The sequence below is a fragment of the Thermobia domestica genome, chromosome 6 (assembly GCF_964235325.1).
Source record: "Thermobia domestica chromosome 6, izTheDome1.hap1.1, whole genome shotgun sequence".
NCBI lineage: Eukaryota > Metazoa > Arthropoda > Insecta > Zygentoma > Lepismatidae > Thermobia > Thermobia domestica.
In genome coordinates, this window is record NC_137459.1 from 162,405,203 (window position 1) to 162,429,351 (window position 24,149).

Here is a 24,149-nt window from a genome sequence, read left to right on the forward strand (position 1 = left end):
TCCACACAAGAGACGCAGTCGAGTACGCCGCAATCCATCATTACTTAACATTAATGTAGACGGTGTACCCATCCACCCTAGCACTACTGCTAAATATCTGGGGGTAACCTTCGACGCCAAGTTATCTTGGAAACCTCACCTTCTTTCCATCAAGGAGAAAGCGCAAAATCGTTTAAATCTCCTGAAGCGGCTCGTCGGTACTACCTGGGGTTTGCATACCGATACTGTTCTAAACACGTACAAGGCATTTCTTCGCCCATGTCTCACTCACGGTCACACTGCCTGGGTTAGTGCGAGTGATGATTTCTACGAGCGCCTACGTATTATAGAACGCCATGCTTTACGTCTCGCATTTCGAATCAGATTACCTAGACCGACACGTCTCTTATACGAACAACTAACATTCCCGCACATCACTCGACATCTGGAAGACCTTCGCTCTCGCTACATAGACAAGAAATGGAGAACACAGCACCATACACTTATGGACACCATACACATTGATAGTCGACCTTTCGCCTCACCTACTTATTACTATCCTCCACTGCGACATCTCCTCTCCATCTATAGCCGGACGCATCCAGAGCACCCTGACCATCATTTCTTCGACATTTATCATCCATCAGAATTCAATCCGCACATCTACCCATCGTCTGCACAGTGACTCCATCTAACAAGGGCTTCCTCCGTGTCTATCATCAGTGTTGAGTAGCCCCAACACAGAAGATAAGCTCATTTGTGAATACTAACTCTTCCCTGTGTACTGTGGCGTCTAAGCACTTCATCTCATCATTCGCTCCGCTCATTAAATAAACATCTCTTTCTAAAATTCACAATCCTTACATCTGATCACTGTTATCTGCTATCTGTCTGTCCTCCATACTACATGTTAATATTCCACATTCATATCTGTGTTTCTAGTTTGTACCATCAATGTTTTACAACAACAATAATAATTCACCTGTGTATGAATAAAGTGACTTACTTTATTATTGTTGTTAAACCTCATAGCCCATATATGTGCTAAATCATAACCAATGTCTATCTGAATCACTCCCGAAGAGACGACGTTATCGTCTGCGGTATAACATATTAAAAAAAAAAAAAGCGCTTTTATTGCAATCGTAGCATTTTAATAGATAGATAGATAAGGAGATATGTTTTCAGTGTTTCTGAAAAATCCGCTTCTAAGGATGGAGGGTAAGTCATTTCTATAATATTCAAAATTTCCTTTTGTTTATTCAGAAAATGACCAATTTAAGCATGCTCAAGTTGGAGGTATGAAATTCTGTACATAAACTCTTAATTAAAAATAAGGAAGTACTATTGGGTAACTACTCTCTGAGGAAGAAAAGGGGATTTTTTTTTAATTCCGAAAGTGACCAATATTGGGATTTGCTTAAGTTGGAAGTGTGTCCTGCAGTACACAATATATTCATTGAAAGGTATGTGATTGAGCATTTAAAAAAAAAAATCCATATTTGAAGGGGAAAAGAAAGACAATTTCTACAAAATTGAAATTTCCGATTTTGTATTTATTACATCTTTCTATAGGCTGAGAGGACATTTTTGTTAGTATTGATAAAATTTAGCGACCATATATTTTCCTACACAATTATACATATTACTTGCAGTAATCATTTCAAGTTTTGCTTGGGCTGGGGGGTGGGAGGCATGACTCTCCGATATACACAGCTTCACGTTTTCCATTAGTATATTATTATACAAAATGATTAAAATGTATATACATCTCAATCTCAGCGGGGTAATTGCCCGCCTGCCCTCCAGAAATGACACCCTTGTTTGTGCGAATTACTAAAGTATTAGTTTCTAGGATAAACATCTTTCCATATTGTTTTCTGTTCAAGAGCAAACATTAGCCTGTGCTGTATTGGGGGTTATTTATTTATTTATTTATGACTTTTTTGAAGTGGCGAAGTTAAGGCTCTGCAGCCTTCTGGACATATTATTTAACGTGAAATTTGAGCCACATGAGCTCCCGCCGGGAATCGAATATTGGTCTCGCAAACCAGAGTAAACGTTAGAGACAAGAGGAGAAGGACTTTTAATTTTGTTTAATATATATATGTTCCAATCTACAATACTATATAGCTGCGATATATATATTTATAAATTTCTTGCATTCAAACATGATGTTTATCAGTAAACTGTATATTCTTTATTTACAAAACAAGGCTTTCCTATAGCAAAGATTCAAACATTTTAACCCAATCCATTTTGTTAGGCACTAGACCAACAGCGCATGCCCGTTAGTTTTTTTCTTAACATTTGATTCTGTTGCTATTCTCTTGACGGTACACTTCCACAGATTTTAGTCTCGTATTATGTAGTATACCAGTTTTTACTTTTACCTTTTCTTTCTTTCTTTCTTTCTTTTTTTTCTTATATTTTATGATTGTTTTCTGCATGCTACCTGAATATTTACTTGAAGGCAAACTCCAGATGATTTATTTCTATTAGAGAATATTCACATTGTTTTGTAACAGAATTGAGGAAAATGTATATTATCTTGTAAGGATATCCGAAGGACGTAAGGATCTAAGTTCAACTTTTTGGGCGTAGTCTCTGGAACGTAGTCCCATTTTTGTAACCAGAAGTGTACAATCAAACTAGAAAAAGATATATTTAAGGGGTTAAAAGGTACAATTGAGAAGTTGAACAGTAAATTTGGGAGGGGACATGCAAATTTTGAATCAACAATGGGTAATTTGGAGGTTGTGCTCAAGTCCTTGGGGGAGGGGATTGGCACCCCTGATGATTTTAATCACCTCATCAGCAAGATAATTCAACCTTTCAAAACACGTGAATTTGTTTACAGAAAAAACGAAGTGGCAAGATGTAAGGAAAAGAAACAAACAAAATAAAATAAAAATTGCCTGAATCCGCAGCAAGTGCTTCGGCTGTTCATTTTTCAGATGCTGATTCTATTTTATAGTTCTACGTAGATATGAAAATAACATCAATAAAAAGGAAAAATTAGTAACGAAGATATTTTGAAGATTTAGTTGTGGTAAATGAAAGAGCTTGTCTAATAAAAACAACGTTACTTGAACAGAATAAAGCGGTTGTGAAAGAAAGAGCACACCCAACAAGTGGGAGTTCCGTTAAAGAATTTTAAAAACATTCCGGTTTGGTTTATGAAATTGGAAGGAAACAATGCATGCAGTAGACTCAAAAGCGTAGGTGTTTTCTTCTCCCTGTAGATAGATCCACCGTTGGTTTTAAGGAAGGGAACAACACAACATGTACTTAAGTGTTTGATAGCTTTTTTGTTATCGGAAGATGCAAGGGACCTTTTTAAATTCTGTTTGTGAAGACGTTGTAAAAGTGAGTTCAAGGCCTTTGGCGCGCAGGTTGGGCAGGTAGAGAGAGACTAGAGAAGTCGTTTTATCCCCATTCTTTTTACCTAATCCTCGCCTCTCATCCCTCTCCTCAAGCGAGTCGTCCAGTCTCCGAAGAGAGAAAGTGAAACACGGCACGGCACTCGGGAGTACGGTTGCTTGCTAGTTAGTTGGTGCTTCATTTTGCGCTCGCCTTGCGGTTGTTCGTTGAGTAGTTGAAATAGAGATGGTGCACTGGTCGGGATTATGATGTAACTACGACGATGGAAAAGCAGTTGTCTCGTGCTTGTGCAGTACAATGTCGCGGTTTGTGGTTTTGTCAGTGTTTACGGAGGTTATCGGAGCTCAATTGACTCCTGTGCTGCGAACACATGCAGACAATATCAACAAGTAGGTGAGTTTCTAAACTTTAAGAATGTAATTTAAAAAAATATTCTTTCCTTTCGAAACTTCAAACACGCGCACCTCACTAAAATTCTTTCTTTCTCTCTGCGATTATTTATAGCGACATAAGATAAGTATACTGACTCATCGAATTTTCAACACCTGCTATGTTGGTTGATTGTTTAGCTTTGGTTATGTTATCCTATAATCTAATTATATCAGAAATATTGTATTTCATGTTAAAATATTAAAGATGATTTTACGAAGCCTATTCATTGGAGTTTATAAAGAGAAATTGTTTACTTTCAGAATATCAGCTGTTAATATGTGAACATTTCCACAGAAACCGAGATAACTTCTGATAAACATAATCTCAATAGGCTCTCGAGACTGCATTTCCACTTAAACGGAGATAAAGTTTCAAGTCAAATTGCTCTTCCTTAGTTCTTTTTTTTTTTTTAATCGTCAATGATTATTTCCCTCTTCCTTTGTTAATTTTTAACTTTTCTAATTGTCCATGATACATTATTTACAATATTACGTTACAACTTAAGTGTATATCTTCTACGTAAAATAAAATCATACGATACCTAGTATTTATTTGTTTTGAGTCGTTATCTTAAGTCTTTGAGAAGAAAGTCCTGAGTTGTTCCGTGCTTTTCGTAATGCTTTCGTGCGCACTGAAGTGTTGAAAAGGTTGTACGAAAATGCTTTTGATTAGCTGTAATTGTTTAATGGTTTTGAGGTGTTACGATTTCCTGGCAAGCTATGCCACTTGCAGGGGTGGGACCAGTTTCTCAAGATGCGATCCGCATGGTTGGAAGGCAGTACTTGTCAGATAAAGAACAAAAGAAGAATAACTTGAGCATTGTAGATCAAAAATCAAATATCAAAACAACGGAAGTATATATATATATATATATATATATATATATATATATATATATATATATATATATATATATATATATATATATATATATATATATCGGTTGTTTTGATTTTTGAACATATTACTGCAAAACTTTTGTCATAAGAATTATAAACTGAGACTAATAGCAGTAACTTGAGATTGCAGAAATAATTATCCAACACCCATAACCACATCTCGCTCGCGCCAAGATTTGGATTTTCCCAATAATATAAGATAAATAGAGGACAGTATTATCAATGGAATATAAGTAACTGTTTTATTCTAGAATGTATGTTTGTGACGGATTGTTTCCTTGTATATGAGCAATTTGAAGCAGACATGTGGCTAGAACACTGATACAAGTGGTAAGATAACATTGGAGGGGACCGTCTTGAGTCCGCATTTTTGGCTGCTTATTATTGAACACATATTTATCTAAAACAACTGAAAGTTTCAGGGAGGAACTAAAGGTGGTAACAGGGGATGGGAGCTCAGCCTCTTCCAGCCAATAACTACCGGCTTGATTTGAAGTTAGACTATTAGGTTTGGAATTTATATATATAGGGTGGCCCATAATTATATGTATGATGTTTCAAAGACTGCATGGTGGGCAAACACTGTGTGCGTGAGTTTTTTCGGTGTTCTTCCGTTTCCTCCCACCTTCTTCATCCATTTCTCATCATCATCGTCTCCTTTAGCCTACCCGACATAATCATGGGACGTAAAACTTAAAAGATTTTCAAAGACTTTGGTAAATAAACTAGCAACATTAGTCTCATACCCTTCCTTACAATAATTTTAATCTCTGTTCCCCATGGCATGTCCATCAATGCACCATACAAATCGACACATGCCTGGAGACAAAGAGCAACGTTGTCACAAGGAGCTTGACACACCCGTACTGGTATCTTGTGGAACTCTTCTGATACCTTCCCATAATACGCCCAAACTGCGTATGTGTTGATGATTTTGCCCTTTAAAACACCCCATAAGGTAAAGTCAGGTGGTGCAAAATCGGGAGATCGAGATGGCCACTCCACAGACGCAGTTGACCGTTTCATCGGTTCGGAAAAGTTTCGTTCAGGCAATCTCGCAATGGTATAACATAGCGTGGCGGTGCTCCATCTTGCTGTCAGTGCTCCATCACTGTAGCGACCGTTATCTCCACTGTCAGGCTACATAGTGTTGCCATATCGAAACTTTTTGTCCAGAATTACAACTACTACAGTCATTCAAACATCATATACATAATTGCGGGTCACACTGTATATAGTGACAACGGTTGAAATGTGTTCGAAAGTGTCGTGCACAAAATGTGAGTAAATGTAAATGATAAATTGATAGAATTTCGTGAAGTAGCCACCAGCAAAGGAATTCAGTAATGTAATCACACGTTGAAGTAATGATACTCTGGATACATAGAAAGGCGTTCACTCGCGATCTTCTGACCGTATGTAAAGAACTGATCGCTCTATAGGACTGAGCCAACGTACCCTACAAAATTCAAGTAGTAGATTTCTAATAAGGGATTGTACTGTACTTGGGTGTATTCCCATGTCAGCCAATTATGTTTTTTTTTTTTTTTTTTTTTGCTTTTTTTGTGGTTTCAGTGTGCCTACATTAAAAAAAATAAATGACGAAAATATATTTAAAATCCGGCTTCGTTTCAATCTGTATATTATTTATGGTTATATAACAACTACATGTTTAATTCATGGTGTTAATTTAGGGAGAGAGAGAGTTTCTCAGAAGACACTGAGCACTTAATTTTGTAGTACTTTTTTGGAGACTTTCATAGTAAGACGTACGTACTTATAATACTTCTACAAATTTCGGTAGTGTCCTATCTTTCTCTGTTATTGTCAAATTAAAAAAAAATCGAGTCTACAGAGACCTCATCTTGATGGTAGATGAAAATGTGGGAGGTGCAAAAAAATGTCTTGATGGAAGATAAATTATTGACTTACATGTCATTAATGTTGGTATATCGCCAATAATAGTAATGCGTAATGACAATAATAGTTAATGCTACTCCTCCCCGCTGGTTTAGTAGCTACCGCACGTGACTTTGGTGTACGTAGTCACAGATTTGTTTCCTGATGGTTGAAAAAAAAAAAGAACGTATCACTGTGGTTTTGGTTCTACCTTAAACTGTAAGCCCACGTCTCACAATGCGTAGGTGCTGAAAAGAGATGCTAAATTTCAACACTCAAACAAATGTTATTGCTATGACACTATCGCTGAGTAATAATAGCAATACAAACCAAGCCACCGGGGAAAACACACATAGGTAAATATTAAATAAAATTAAATAAATAACGACATTTTTTTTTACTTTAAAATATATTTATTGTAAATCATATCATCTTGACATACGTTATATAAATAACGGACTTTTGAATCGGTTTATGCACTTGTTAGATGTTTATTTTGTTTCAGTTTCCTTGTTAGATGTCGTCCAATTAATGACAAACTTAATTTTCTAATAGCTACCATATTTTCAACAAATTTTTAAGCATCTGCACTGATTGAAGCATTTAGGTACATTCCGTATATTACGTCCGATTCGAACGAAGTTTGCGTTACACAATGAATATGTCTATAGAGTTCACGCTAATATTAATTTAAATATTAATTACCACCGACCACCGTAGAGGAAAGTTTTATCGTGGTTAGTCATTTGAAAGTTGTCGTACTAGTGTAATGTGTGTGGATCCAGTGTAGGACCAAAATTGTTTGCAACACCAGACGGACGCCGTCGAACACTTACTGTACAATTTGTATGACTTTGTGCAAGTGGAGTTGTAAACTGGTTGTTCTGGAGAATTTCTGCTCCCTTGGGTTGTGGCATATTAGTGCAACACTCGGTTCAGTAAGATAGGATAGAAGAGGAAATCTGCGCCGGATTCGTGTCTTCAAAATGGACCACAGATGCTCAATTATGTTTAGGTCCGGGGATTGGACAGACCAAGGGACGTGTTTAACTTCATCTCAATCTTCCTCAAACTACGCCGCAACAACTCCAGCTGTGTGAATTTCTACATTATCATCATATGGCGTCATTACCTTGGAACAATGTTGGACCACATGATACATATAATTCCCCAAACTGACGACAATCTAGTGATGAGCGCAAGAGTCTTGGTCTTGCAGTTTTTGCAAGAGTCTTGCATGCAAGACCAAGACCAAGACCAAGACCAAGACCACGAATAGCGGTGCAAGACCAAGACCAAGACCAAGGTGTGCAAGAACAAGACCAAGACCAAGACCATACCTGCAAGACCAAGACCAAGACCAAGACTCTTGCGCAAGAGTCTTGCACAAGTACTGGTACTACTTGAATTTTTTTTATACAATGTAAAAAAGGAGAAAATTCATTACATCTTTTACTTGAATTTTTTGACTTCAGTAAAAGTGACACTAGAGTGAATGTGTTACCAGTAGTGTTATGCAATCCGTGTGAGTCGATCTGCCCCTGTAGCATATAGCTACAGTATATCGTTTCCTGAATTGGTTGTTCGCGTTTTCTGTAGATATTGCTCGTTTTCAAGCCACACAGGTGTCATCTTGCGCCATGTAAGCTATTTTGGTGGACAAACATCGTGTGCGTGGGTTTTCTTAGGTTTTTTCCATTTCCTCCTACTTTCTTCATTCCACCATTTCAGTCTTTTTTCATCATCACTGTCTCCCTTAGCGTTGGTGCATTACTGTGGGACGTTAAACTAGATACTTCATTTCATTTCAAAGCATACTAGTGCTGTTCTTCTTCCAAAACTGAAGAGAAATGTAGTATTGAACATCGGTAATTCCGTACGCCATAGGTGCTGACTACATGAGTATGGCATTGGCTATGAGACTCAAGCATCCGTTGTAAATTTTTAATGTGTGCTCATAAAATTAATATCGAAATAACATTTTCACGACATTGACAAAAACTTAGTGCATGTGACCGCAAGTTTGATTTCATGGGCAGATGCTTATACGTTGAATAATTGTTTATTAATATAATTTTTAGCCTCCTTAGGTATACGGCACATCGGGGATTGAGCGATATAACATTACACTACAACAGTAAATCTATATTATAAAATTGAAAGTGACTATGCTTGTGACTCCCAATCTCTTGAACACTCTTGAACCACCAGCTCGAGATCGATCAAATTTTCAATATAGATCAGGTTTGGGCCTGGAATGTTATTTATCAGTTCACTTTGAAGGAGCAACGTATGGGAGGAGGAGGAGGGGGAGGTATACAAAAATCAAAATAAATAAAAATAAAAGGGACTAAGTTTGTGACTTAATAATTCTTGAACCACCAGACCGACGTTAATCAAATTTTTAACAGGTATGAGGTGCCTAACTGGAAAGTTTTTTATAGTTTCATTTTGATGGTAGAACCTAGGGGAGGAGGAGGGGAGGGGGAGGTATATATAAAAATAAATGAAACTTAATAGTAACTCTTGAAACACCCGACCGATCTCGATCAAATTTTCAACATAGATGAAGCTCAGACCTTTCACGATTTTTCTCATTTTACTTTGACGGTGCAACATAGGGGATGGGGAGAAGGGAGATATATGTAAAAAAATAAAAGTATAAGTGACTGTCTTTGTGACTTCATCACTCTTGAACCAGCCAATCGATCTTAATGAAATTTTCAACATAGATGAGGTTCAGACTTGGGGTGTTTTGTATCATATCACTTTGATAGTAGAACTAAGGATAGGAGGAGGGGAGAGGAAGTGTACAAAAATAAATAAAACTTAATAACTCTTGAACCACCCAACCGATCTCGATCACATTTTCAACATAGATGAAGTTCGGACCTGAGATGGTTTCTGTCATATCACTTTGACGATGGAGCTTAGGAGCCGGGGAGAGGAGAGATATTTAAAAATGATCGAAAATGACCGATATTAGAGTGGAGTCTATAGTTTTCAGGGTCGCTGAGATAAACAATGACACTTTCGATGCTGTTTAAATCCAAATTTAGCCCCGTAGCTTTGCGGTGGGAGGAGAGATATCTAAAAATGATCGAAAATTAATATTAGTGTCGAATTCATAGTTTTTGGGGTCACGAAAGTGAACAGTGATACTTCCGATCCCGTTTAAATGCAAATTCAGCACCGCAACTTGGGGAAGGGGGAAGGAGGAGATATATAAAAATTATTGAAAATGACCATTATTATCAATGTCAAATTCATGGTTTTCGAGGTCATTGAGATGAACAGTGACACTTCCGATGCCGTGCCTTGCAACATGGGGGAGGAGGAGATATATAAATGTATTGAAAATGACCGATATTAGTGCCGAATCCATAGTTTTCGGTGTCTCTAAGATGAACAGTGATGTTTCTGATGCCGTTTAAACCCAAATTCAGCCCCGCAACTTGGGGAGGAGGAGGGAAGAGAAATATAAAAATAATCGAAAATGACCGATATCAGAAAGCGCTTAGTAATAATGAAAAGTGACTGATTAACGAAACATATTATTATTATTATTATTATTTAAAATTTAACCCAACGAAGTGGGTAATTGATGCTAGTAATCCATATTCACAAGTGAGACTGATTTTATACAGTTATTTTAAATAACTTGTAGTTTGATGTCGTTATTTTGTATTTCTAATATAGGTCAAAAGTATTTATACAAATTGAGTTTATAGAAAAGACATAGACAGACAGACAGACAGATGAGTCGTTTTTAGTTTTCACTTAAATTATTCTAAAATATTAAGTTTTGATTATAATAATTATTTTATTTTTTCTCTCTTTTTTGTCGATATGCTAAACATATCATCATAATAATCATCAAAGCTATTCTGCCATTATCGGCTGGTTGCTTGCTGCAACTGAGAAACCTCGATGTACGGTGGTCCTCAGCTAGTCTCTTCGTCTTAATGTAGCAATTTTCTTAATATCTTCCTTCAACTACAATTTTCTTTTCTCCCTCTCTCTCTTTCCTTTCACCATACCCTCTAGCACGTCCTCCACAGCCAATATCCCAACCAGTTCCTCTTTCTCCTCTTATCAATATCTAAAATTCTTCTTTTTTCTCCTACTGCTAATATTTCTAACACCTTCTCATTCGTTTTCCGTTCAACACAGCTAATTCTCTCCATTTTTCTCCATGCCCAGGTTTCGAAAGTCTGTAATTTTTTCCATCGCTTTTGCGTAATGTCCATGTTTCTGCACCATTGGAATCAGTAAAACAAAATCTCAATATTTAATTATAAGTTTGTTTAACACAAAGATTAGCTAATGTGGTTGAAAAGAAAAATCTGACGCCTTTAGAGTGTAAAAATAATTTTGCATTTCATGGTATTTCAATTATCTGTACCGTTTTGATTTTCTTTCGTTCGTCTCAGGGGTAGCCTCCCCAGTTTCGGAACCTGTGGAGTGTTGGATCTGTTAAAAAATATAAAAAGATTAGCGAAGCGTGGGCACCCAATAAAAAAATAAAGGTCATCACTTATGTTGTACACTATTATCATACTTACACGAAGATAAACTATGTTACATTTAAAAACATATATTGTATTTCCGTTACTATTGGAGCATTGTAGAATTTATTATCCCTTATATCCAGAGTAAAATTTACCTATGAAAAACATAAGATTTCTTAAAAGCAAAACTTGCAAGACTCTTGCAAGCAAGACCAAGACTGGGTGTGCAAGACCAAGACCAAGACCAAGACTGGGTGTGCAAGACCAAGACCAAGACCAAGACCGAAGGTTCCAGTGCAAGACCAAGACCAAGACTGGGTGTGCAAGACCAAGACCAAGACCAAGACCACCCCGGTCTTGGTCTTGGTCTTGCAGTTGCTCATCACTACGACAATCACAGGCATCGACTCGACCGATAATCACGCATTGAGAACTAGGATATTGCGACCCACAGCATCACAGAGCCGCTACCATGTTTCACAATTGGGTGAAACCACAGAGGATCAAACTTTTCTTTAAGCGTCCGCCACACATAAACAAGATCCATAGTTTGAAGTGAAGGATGACTCATTCGACCATATCCCACGTTTTCAATCATCAGAGGTCCGTAATGCATATTCGCGGCGCTATTGGCGTCATGCTAACCGTGATGGCCAGCAATTTCACCTGTGCAACCCGACCCCATGTCATGTAAGTGGCGGAAGACTATGATGTTTAACATAGACTGTGTGAGGTGCTGCTTGTGATCCTCCGTCACATACACCGTAGTCGTATGATGGTTCTGCGTGATAATCTGCGTTAATGTTTTCAGGACCTATGTTTACTTCCAACCACTGGTCCTCTTGGCCGACGTGGTTTTGTCATGAGTTTTGTAGGCCATCATCACCTTGGACACTGTCCCTCGCGATACACCCGACACATTTCCCACTTTCGTCACGCTTGCATCACATGACCGAGCGGCAACAATTTGCTCTCTGTAAATAAGAGAGGTCGCTCATTTTACATTATCGCCGTCTGCTCAGTTCCATGCATACTGCTCTTCACACAGCACGGAGTCTTCCTTAACACACCACCATCAACAGCCCGGGGCGGCGCTAACCCAGGCTTCTGACATGTTTCCAGCTCCAAGTGTTTCCATTAAATTGATAAGGATTTGTGTAGTTTAATGTGAAATCTGGCTAACAAGTAAGTTTGATTCCCAGTGAGGAGGGTGGGGAAACCGTGGAAAACAGGGATTGTTTCCCATCAGCTATTTTTATCTAAAACAGGGTTTCTCAACCTGTTGTACGTGTATTACTGGAGGTACAACAGTCAATGTTGATGGTACCCACGACTTATAGTAGTATTAATATGGTTTGCATGTTCTCATCTTATATATCAATGTTGCTGGCTCTTTGAGAGTATGTTATAACAATATACTCTCAAGGAACGAACGAATTGCATCTATGCTGCAGGGGATCAAACTGAGGCTGACGAGTACGGGAAATATATGTACTGTCCACTTGGCTATTCATTAGTTTTTATTTTCATGGTTAGTTTTGTAAATGGTTTCCTAAATTTTTTGGTAACATCATTTTCTCCATAGGCATAACTGCAACGATAAACAATTTAGGCCCACCTCGCAAGTCGCAACAAATACTGTAGGTTCTGTGGTGGACGAACACGGTACTTGTGGGTTCTCTAATTTCCTCCCACTCTCTTCATTCCACTATTTCATTCATTTCCATCATCACCCTGTCCTTTAGCGTTGGAGCATATATGTGGAGCATTAAATCAAAATTTAAAAAAAAAAAAGTATGCCAGGAAAGCGTACAGTTTCGTGTGTTTATGATTCATTGAATTTCTGTATTATTTGCCAATTCCATTGGTCTTGCTTTTATCCTATTTTAGAAATATTACAAAGTTTTTTGATAGAGAAAATATAATCAGGCTATGCAGTTGTGTAAACTACGTACCTTGTAATATTTGTCTACCATTTTGATATCCTACTAGCTGAACCTGCGCTACAGCACACAATTCTGATTTGAAAAAATGAAATGAAATGAAATCTTTGAGTTTTACGTCCCACGGTTATGCCGGTTAGGCTAAAGGAGACGGTGATTATGAGAAATGAATGAAATGGTGGAATGAAGAAAGTGGGAGGAAACGGGAGAACTCCGAGAAAACCCACGCACACGGTGTTTGTCCACCACAAAGTTCACTTGGCGGGAGCAGGGTTTGAACCCGGGACCCCATGCACCAGAGGTGAACGCTCTACTACTGAGCCACCGCGGCCCCAATTCTGATTTCAGTGTGAATCACCTTCCCACTTTTCGGTATATCTGTACAAGTCCCTTTACAGACACAAGTAAAGGACAGGAAGACTCTCAAAGGGAATTGCTATATAGATAAATACATAAATGCAAATATTCTTTCTTATAATTCCATGTTCGAGTACGCCTTTTTGTGTGTTTACAAACCTTCGAACTTGCCAGCTTGCAATATGTTTTGCCATTCAGATTAAAGCAAAGCGCCTGAAATGTCCATCAACCCGCTATACATAGATTCTCTACTGGTTGCCTTTCACGAGGGTATCAACCTTAACGTCCTAGTGGCAATATTAAACTACTAATAGGTTCGAAACGACGCCTAAAATGTGGAATAGAAAAATAAAGACAAGTTTTTTTTTCTTTTGAAAATTTGAATTAGAACTAGCATATCTACACAAAATTTGGAATTGACAAACGAAAACGGCACGTTTCTAGCCCTTGTGCTTTTCGAGATCTCATTGTCAAAAAGAACTGGCCACAAACATATAAACATAGACTTTAATATTCAGATTGGTCACACACATATAAACTTTTTTCACCACAAACATATAAACCTAGCGTTTTAATATATAGATTTACCCGAATACTGGCCATTTCCCTAGATTCACATTTCATGTTTATCGAAATTGTAGATTTTAAGAGTACCCATGGTTTCAAAGGTTTATTTGAGAAAGCTGCTCCAAATATTAGTTTAACCCGTTCCTGTGTAGTCGTATGGTTAGCCAGTACCTACATTACATATAGTTTTGGGTTAAATTTTCCCGTATTGAAACAGGGTTTTTGGTGTTGTCCCTCCATTTTGAGGCAATTGGGTGGGAAGTTACCTGAATTAAGAGATAACATTCCCCGGTCTACAAGTACAAAGCCAGAGATAACGGCAAGGGAGGAAATGTGCTGACTATATATTACCCATCTCAAAGCCCTCTGGTCAGTAATAGTCGTCCTTAATGCTTTAACACCAGGAAGCTTAATTTAGTTTTCTAAACATTTAATTCATGTTTGGGAATCTGAAAAAGATATGAATAAAATTCAGAAATTGAACCTTTTAATTCTATGTACATTGTCTGCAGGGTCCAGGAAGTGATCCTCGGTGGAGAATTTATTTCCATGGAAAGCATACTTCGTAACTTCTTATTAAAGGAATACTTGTGACAGTTGTCTGGTAGAACTGAAATAGTCAGAAAGACTTCTGATGCATTTGAACTAAAGTTATTACCTTCAAAACTATGCAGTCTTACTTGTAGCTTAATGGGCAGAGTTCTTCCTATTGTGCGAAACACCCGAATTTAGACCTCGTGGTCGTGAGTGCTCATGTGATACAGATCATACGTTAAATTTTAGATTCCCGTCTTATATAGCTCCAGTACAGAAACAGGATAAAGAAAGCCACAACAATCATTGAAAGATCTCAGTTTTGTCGCTAAAACAATGCAAATGTTCTTCCGTTCTGAGACTGCTTAAGTGATGAGGTATGGGAATCGTGTAGAAAGCTAGATACAATCACAAGTGTATTCCAACTTCCTGATATAACCACACATCTTTCAGTTGGAAAATCAGTTTATTGTGAGGAAAACACTGTATAGTGTTGTGGAATCTTTGTTCTCTCAAAATTGGAAACAGATGTACAACTTGTCAACATCAGAAACGTTAAATATTTCCCCTACCCCTACTGGAAGTCGATCAGGATAATTATTTATTGTACGATCCTCGTATTCTCATAAAGTGCTCTGAGTAGAATGTACTCTAAGAATAACTGAAATGGAAAGTTGTTACAGGTTTATTTCTGAATTCACTAGAAAAATGACCTACAAGGCTTTGAAATTTACTCATTTACTTAGTGACTCTAAGTTTACCTCTGATGACAAGATTCACGTACTTGCTCACGAGGTTAATATTCTATTACGGACGACATCAGTCGAAAGTGTCGAGTCGGAATTCTTGATACTTCCAAAGACGATTATTTTTTTACTGGTTTGTTAGTGACAGAAGACTGTTTATTATGAATTTCTTCTGATGAATTAGATACTCTGGGGTCTAGTATATCGTAACTAAATAATGATATTCTTAATACTTAGAATATGAACACCGTAGTTGATAAATCGTCATTAATTTAATTCAACTACAGGCATCTATCACTCCTTTGAAATACCGGTATCTGTTAACATTTATGGATCTCATGGCAAGTACGATCACATTAAAGACAATTAATTCAGTTGTAAAGTTCTGTTAAAAGCTGATTTTTTCTCATGTATTTTCTGTTACTGCTTTCTTCGCTGGTCTAGCGGCTAATGCGCGCGCCTTTAATGCTTGGGATCCCTAGTTTGTTTCCCGATGGAAGAGCATTAAATGCATAAAGGGGGTTCAGAGTCCACATTAGGTTGTAGGTCTGAGTCTGATTGATCTTTGGTACTGAAAAGGGAGGCTAAACTTTAATAAAATAAAATTTTCGACAGCGAGTTTTTTTTTTTTTTTTTTTTTTGTAATTAATTAAGCATCCTAAAATATATTCCGTCTCCACTGTAATATTTCTGTTAAAGCCGGAAATCAACTAATTCCAGTTTTAACGGTGATCGCTATAGGGTAATACAGAGAAGCAGTTTTCTGTAATCAATTACGCTTCCCAACAATATATTCCGTATCTACCGTAATCTCTCTTCTAAAACCAGAAGTGGTGTAAATCTATAATTGAGAAAATATCACACCATACAACTAAGTTCCTTCACGTAACACTACTACTTGTACCACAATATTTAAAAATAAATTCTCTTTTATGATAAAAAAAAATGTTGCTTTGTTAATCTGATAATTCTCAGCACATGTTCATTATATCTGCTCACTTCATACAAAATTACTGTGTCCATATTATGAGGAATGACCATATTTAATAATTTGCAATCGGCTAAAGTAGGTCAGTGGTACAGCGTTCACCTCTGGTGCGTGGGGTCCTTGTTTCCATTCCCACTCACACCAAATGAACTTTGTTTTGGACAAAAACTGATGCGTGGGTTTTCTCTAAGTTCTCCCGTTTCTTTACACTTTCTTCATTCCAACATTTCATTCATTTATCATCACCGTCTTATTTAGTCTAGCTGGCATAAGTGTGGGACGTAAAACTGAAAGATTTATTTTTTAATAATTGGCAACACTGCAGTTAGAACGTAATCGTACAGCTCCATCCTTTCTGTGTAATATAATATCTATAGATTACCATAAATGAGCTTATCTTTGTACTGGAAAGGGTATAATGCGTGAATTCCTTTTATCCATGATACTGAAATTTATGAACAACAAAATGTACAATGCAAATAACGACAAATACTTGCTTTTGTCGTCTAAAATATCGCAGTACAATATCACAACCGTCGTGCTTATTTGCGTCCAACTTTGAACTGCTCCACACAATGTTGTCAACTAACAAATTCAGTGATAGATTAATTTTGGTATGAATAGTACAATGAAAACCTTAGCTCTGCCCATACTATCGAACTGTCCATTTTTCCCCTATAAGTTAAAATCGTGTTTACAATTAACTTTTTTTTTCCAGTTTGTCCACTAACAACTAACTTGTTATTACGCAAATATTAGTACTCAAATCTAAATATGGGTGCTGCCTTCTTCTATTTTGAAATAATTAAATTGAAACAATACAGCTTTTGTGTTGCAATTAAATTGTCACAGTAGTTTTAGTTCTGTGAATTGTCTGCACGCTAGCAACATCTATTGGCTTAATACAGGCAGTGCACGTAGCGGAGCGGTGTGTTAAATACTAGGAATTATCGTTACTCACAAATTGAGACGTTTTCCTTTTATAATAAGCTTATTATTGTATTAATATAAAAGGAAGTCATAAAATGATTCAAGGATGGTCTCCACTAGTTTTACAGGAAGAAAACTGCTCTCCTCCCCTTTGCACTTCTCATAAAATACCAGCACAACTGATGTTTAAAATATATATACATACCAGTATACAAATACTCCGTTCATTACATTATATAAAACAAACATTTATGACGCTTTGAATCTTTACGTGTGGTTATAGACTGCATCTTTACATGTCATAATTTGGACGGTAATACTATCTTTTTATCTTTAAACATCAACAGTTACTGGAAATGGTACGATATTTGTTACAGAGTAAATCTTTTCTTTCTGGCTTTAGCGTCTGCAAATAATATCGTAACGGGTTAAAAATCTTTCTTTCTTAACAGTTCGCTTTCAATACACATTTTACTAAGAGCTGAAAGTTTTTTGTTGTACATTCTGGACCGAAAATGATTCTTAACGCGTTTTAATACGGAAAAAGATCTTTCCCCTGAACAGTTAGAAGTTGGCACATATACGAATATTCATAGGCAAATAGCTATCTACATTGGGAAATATGGTTTCGAGTTTTTTTTTTTTTTTCGAATATACTTCAGCATTCCAAATGCAATTTTGATGGCTACACCACACACTTTGAAATGAATACATTCATTTGAAAAACTGTCATTTAAGTCATCTTTGTAATAGAGAACCAATACATTCGCTGTTGCTCGGATGGTTTAACAGCATCCAGTTTTGCGGGTAAATTAGTTTCCATTTATCATTCCTGTTGTACGCCTTTTTCCATCTGCACAGTTCGGAGATGAGGAAATCCACAATTGCGTTAAATGTCTCCATACGAAATCGTTCTCTTCATGTAAACACGAGTTCTCCTCTGTTTTTTTTTATTGGAAGCAGTTTTCCTACTTTTTTCTATCCTTTGTTATGCAGATATTCGTGAGACCCACTTACGTTAACTGCTGCTTTTTCGCATGCATCGAATTCGCAATAAGAACAATTTGCAAATATGCTTCCAATCCTGCAATTACTTCTGCTGCTTCTCTCATATCAATATTTGTTGCTTTAGTTTTTTATTGGCTGCATCGAATCGCTCTATGATCTTTACCCAGATAGTACACATCAGTACTGACTATAACTGTTGCAGTTTTCGCCAGTAATAATCAGCATCACCACGAGTTTGTGGTGTTTCATTCTTGTCACTTGTAATTTGCTCCAGAGCTACACAAATTTCACTGTAGCTTGTGGAAAGTGCTTTACACGCATCTGCCCTTGCTGACCAACGAGTTGGTGATAAGTTTTTCAGAACAGTTGGTCCTGGCTTCAAATGTTCTAGCAGAATTGCCCCGCTTCTGTCTGAAGTTAGATAGGTTCTGCAGTAAAAGAAAAAACGAAATAGCGTCACGAGAAGACTGAGCGGCACAAGTTCCTACAAGATTTAGGGAATGCGCAAAACAGGGTATGTATTCTGCCAAAGGACTAACATCTTTATTCTTGACTGTAATCCAGCGTAAGCTTCTGACATGTTTGCATTATCGTAGCTTTGAACCTTACAGTATTTTATATCAAGTCCAAGATTTACAATTATGGGTGCACAATAAACCTAATAAACCTTTCTGTTGTTTCACCATTTCAAAGAACAAAGCGAATCATGAAACTGAGCTCATCTGTGTGTGCAATATCAGATGTGAAATCAACAATGATGGAGTAATACTTGCCTTCTTTCAACTCTTCCACAATTTCTTTAAAAATCCAAGTTGACAGCGACCTCTGTTTAGTTCTTTAATCTGCTAGAGAACAGAAAGGTAGCGAATACGATGTGCGTACAAAGGTGGGCGCTTCAGCAAATGAAATCAGAGCATTATTGACAGGGCTGGATTAAACCATCTGGAGGCACGGGACGAGAGAAAATATGTGGCACCTGATGACTTCACCTAATAGATTTCTGTGAAAGTACAGTAAGAAAGTGAAGGGAATATGTTTCATATTTTTGGTCATATTTTATTTTATGATGATGATTATATCTTTGTTATTTTTTAAAGTAGCCAGTTGAGATTTTGGTCAGAGTGGAGGCCCGGGGCTATAGCTCCCTTAATCCGACCCTGCCTGTTGCCACCAAAGCTGCACAGCGCTTTTAAAAAAAATAAAGTGCAAGTGCAACATTAGATTAGTGCTTTATTCTAAAATTACAAAATAAGCCTATCAAGTTATTTTTGTAAGCAAAGACCGATTTCTCGATAACTGATTTTTTAAAAAAATATTTTTTTTCTTGGGCGCCCCTTCAGCGCTGACGCCCTAGGCACGTGCCTACTGTGCCTAGCGTTAATCCGCCACTGCATATAATAAGCCTTTAATAAATGAAATGAGATATTTCAGTTTTACACGATTACGGCGTGTAGGCGAAAGACACAGATGCATGATTAATGAAAGTGAATGATTATGAAAGAACTAGTGTGATTGAACTTTGGAAGGAAACGGGGGAATCTTGATAAAACTCACGGACATGCTGCTGCCCACCCCAAACTCACATCCCCTTTGGTCGAACCAGAGACCTCTCGGACCAAAGATAAGAGCTGTACCACTGACCACCGTGCACTCTATAGGAGTTATCAAGTTTAATATAAGAATTTTTTTCATTTTGATTTCAGTTTAGGGTCCCTTATAGGCTATATGTGATGTGGACCTACAGCTTAACGTGGAATCAAAACCACATGAGCTCCTGCCAGAAATCGAACTCGAGTTTCACATGACAAAGGCGCGTACACTAACCGCTTAGCCACGAGATAGTTATTTAATATAAGGAGAGAGCGTGAGTATTTGCATTACATGATCATACTTACTGTTAGTAATTAACTCATATTTGCAATATTTTAAACTCAAACTTTGTCAAAGATTTGTTTTTAGAACCTTGTGTGAAACGAATATTAACTGACATTATACAATTGACATTATAATTACTCCAGTCTTCTATCGTATTTCTTACCTTATTTCTCAAGCACTTCGTGGAGCCCCTAATTTCCGGTTGTCCATCTTTGGGATCATGGGGGAAAGAAGATAACCACCCTATTTACTTTACTGGCTCAATGGTCTTGCATAACTACGCTGGATTAATGGACTAGATATAACCTGTATTCAGGCAAAACATTTAGACAAAACCTAATGTATCAACGGAAGTATGCCCTGGTTGCGATGATTAGATACTTCATACGGTTACAAGTTAAAATTAGCTGAACTAGAAGAGAAGACAACCACGGAGTAGTATGTATGTCGCTGTATATCCGTTTTTTTGCACAGCGATATTAGGAGCGTTAAGTACCGAGTAGATAACTCCATTGTAGCATTTGGTACAACGTCCTAATGTAACAGTTGTGTAAATAAACCAGAAGGTGGAAAATCAATTTAACTTTGAAAAGGAAACCAAGGTCGCACTGTCAAAGAAATTAATTAAACGCCTACTTGATAAATGGGTGTAGAGATTAGAAGTAAACTTTGTGAACTCATCGCGAACAGTTTTAAGTGAAGTTACCCACAAAATTTTGTTTATTGAGCATCAGTCTCCATGAATGAGTGAGTGAATGAATGTTGTTTATAAGAGATCCAATTGGCTTTCCGATTCCTTCAATCAATAGAAGCTTCTCGGTTTATGAAACTGATGTAGTGAATAACCGAAAGTAATTTAAGATTCAGGGTCCTTGTTCTTTCTCTCTGGTTAATAATATCAAGTGTTATCTATCGCATGTTTAATTGCTACTACATAAATTGTTTTAAAAGGGAACATTAGGTGAGTGATTTACAGCTTACTACTGGCTTTCGAGACAGTCGAATTTTACATTCTTTTTTTTTTTTACGTAGGCCTACTTTACCTTGATTTGAGACTTTTAAATTTCATCCTATTTTCCACTTGAAAAGTATATGTAATTCAACAAGTAAATAGTTATATATGATAATTAAATTGAAATTTTTTGTGATATAGCCCGTGACAAATACTTTACCATTTTATATCGTGGAGGTCAGATCCACCGGTGGTTGTAACAGAGCGGTGCTTGCGCGATTGATCTTAGAAATTCAAATTACGATTAGTACTAATTTCACACCCTTTTTTTACTTTATTACAACTGTAAACTCTTTTGTCAATGGAGGGCGTGGATCTTGTGTCAGGGTTGATGACGATGGGTTTTGGTGGGTAGTGAGTCGGAGTGAGTCATGGTCAGCCAGAGTGGATCACGGTGGGTCGAGGGTCAGAGCGGGTCACAGTGGGTGGTGCGTCTGTGGTCATGGGTCAACTTTTCATTGATCTATGTCATCTCTGATGTGGTGAACAACTTCGTGTCTGTGGATTTTGTTCCGGTTCTGCTTCCTCCGACATTCTCATTCCAACAAATTATTTCATAATCATTCAGTTTCATTAATCCTCAGTCTCCTTTAGTCTAAAGGGCATGACCGTTGGACGTTAAACTAGAAATTTCATTTTGTTAATTATTATTATTATTATTATTATTATTATTATTATTATTATTATTATTATTATTATTATTATTATTATTTGAGAAAAGTCTGGAATTGGTATCTCTTTATTTATTTCTTTTCTTTATATATTTGAATCTCTGATTTACTACACTACGAACCGCGATTGCGTTCCACATTCGACGGTCTATTTTCGACGAATTAAATCTCGTGCCAGATCCGAGACTTTTTTAAAAAAAATATATTGATTCATTAGCGTGATGACATTTCCTATGGTTCTCTTAGAATAAACAACTTGGCAGCAAAACACACAATAACTCAATGAGGATGATATAGTCGTTTTCTTGATTTCAAAGTAAACTGGAAAATCTTAAGATTCTTTAGAGGTTAAGCAACTAAATCATGCAATTTCTCATTTAGTAATTAACTATATTGATCATTAATCCTGGTTAAAAATGTTACATACAGTAGCAAATCCATTCATGTTTACATACAATAGCAGAAAATAAATTCGTTAATTAACAACCTACCTTTATTTACGTGCCTCATAATATCTTGAGAACTGTGAAATAAACACTACTCGCATTTTTCAATGTACGCTAACTTTTGGGGGTACTTTGGAATATTAGAAGAGAAAATAGACTATATGTTGCTTGTGTGCACACACTGAGCAGAAATACCACACATTATAAAAGTCAGGGAAACTAGTTGTAATTGTTTTGATGTTGCAATTTAATACAACCTTAATGACAATTAATCTTGAGTGTACGCTGATGCAATGGTAGAGAATGCTTATGTGGTATCACTTTATTCTCAATTTTTATGCAGAAATCAATATAATTTAGAATTTGTTTGCAGCGACACGATAACGAACTACCCATTCATGAATTGTTGAGTCTATGTGTTCCTTGATTTGTAGGAAATGGGACTGTCAGATGTGGGCCGACGCACAGTCGTTATAACTTACAATCCTTATTCTCTTGGATTTTTTAAATTCTTAATATTCACCAGAATTTGTACCTCTTTTATGAAGAAACTCAACAGGTCTGAAACTGAGCTGACTATATTATCTGAAGCTAATATAGAATTGTTGAATTAACATGATAGAAATTTGATTTTTTCTGCTTCCACTTTGCTTATCATGGCAATCGAGTCACTAATAATGAGTCAATATGAACTACCATTAAGTAATGGAAACTCAACATTTAGAGGTAATCCAGCAGTAAAACTTTGCATTCAATACCCAAACGAGAACTCATTTAAGAAGTAACACAAACCAAGATGTATTCCAGAAGTTATATTTTTAATACGTGCAAACAATGACACTAAGTTAATTTGAGTACGAGAAAGATCTTAAGTAAATTCTTTTTTTTTTTTTTTTTTTTTTTTTTTATCTTTCAAATTTTCATTACGTACATTGTTCAAAATCCCTCTGTTTGTATTTTCATAGCTAGTAACTATACTTCAATGAAACTTGGAAAATATTTAGACTGTGATACGTAGTATTTGTCGAAATTCTTTTCACATATATATATCTGGACCTGTCTCCCCAATATGTACACCCAAATTTGAAAGAAAAAATTTTTTGGCAAATTTTCCCCAATTTCTTCCAGTTTTATGGATTGTGACATATGCTATTGGAATATAAGATTTACTTAATTCTATTATAGACTCTAATTTGGGAATGTTATCAATGAAATCTCATAAATCAAACTTAAGCATGTTTAATAGAATTCAATAAAGTGTGAATTTATATAAGTGTCTGCTAGTCAATAGTACTATGCTCTGAGCGAGGCATAGCACATACTTGGATGTTGACGGCAAGAATTCCACTTCCATGCTATAGATTATCGTTCAGATCCGGTCGCGATAGTCTTGCTTGATGTCAGTTAAATATTGTGGAGACGGAGCAATGATAGGTTAGTATTCCTTTACTAATCCCTCTGTAAACCATGTAATGGTATGAGGGTGCATGCTGGTAAATGTGGTTGGGAATTAAGTCAAGTGGGGTCACCACGAGGGAGGGGGAATTGCGTTTAAAGATGGTCGTGTGGGTAAATATCAATATCTACACATTATTTGCTACAATGTGCAACAAGAATTGAGGCAATGTAGATAAAGTATGCTTTGTGTTAACAGTACAATGATCCGAGGTGTACAACAGCGGATATGTTACTGTGACTTTTATACAAGAGTTTTAAGGTGCTTCAACTTCTCTGCCACCAGACCTAAACCCAACCAAATGTGTATGGGAAACTCTCAACGACAGGATCCTGAAAATTCCAGTCAGACCCAAAGCAGTGGTACGAAGAAGACTGACAGAAGAATTGTGGAATCTTATGAACAAAGACAGTAGGAACCTATTTCGAAGCACACTGTCAAATACTGTCAAATATTGAAGTGTGAAACCGAATATTAATGTGAGGTCATCAGCAACAAATAGTGAACTGTTT

At 36.7% G+C, this 24,149-nt stretch overlaps 1 protein-coding gene across 2 annotated transcripts in view; it reads left to right on the forward strand.

Annotated features, from left to right (window-relative positions):
- The first annotated feature begins 3,487 nt into the window (after nt 1-3,487).
- The window catches only part of Kank (KN motif and ankyrin repeat domain-containing protein 2 kank), a 367,377-nt gene continuing 346,715 nt past the window's right edge, over nt 3,488-24,149 (forward strand). Inside the window, exon 1 of one of the 2 annotated variants that reach the window (XM_081762311.1) lies at nt 3,488-3,756. The gene's annotated coding sequence lies outside the window, so the exon portion shown is untranslated. The remainder of the gene's footprint in view (nt 3,757-24,149) is intronic. The other variant, XM_081762312.1, reaches the window with a different exon arrangement.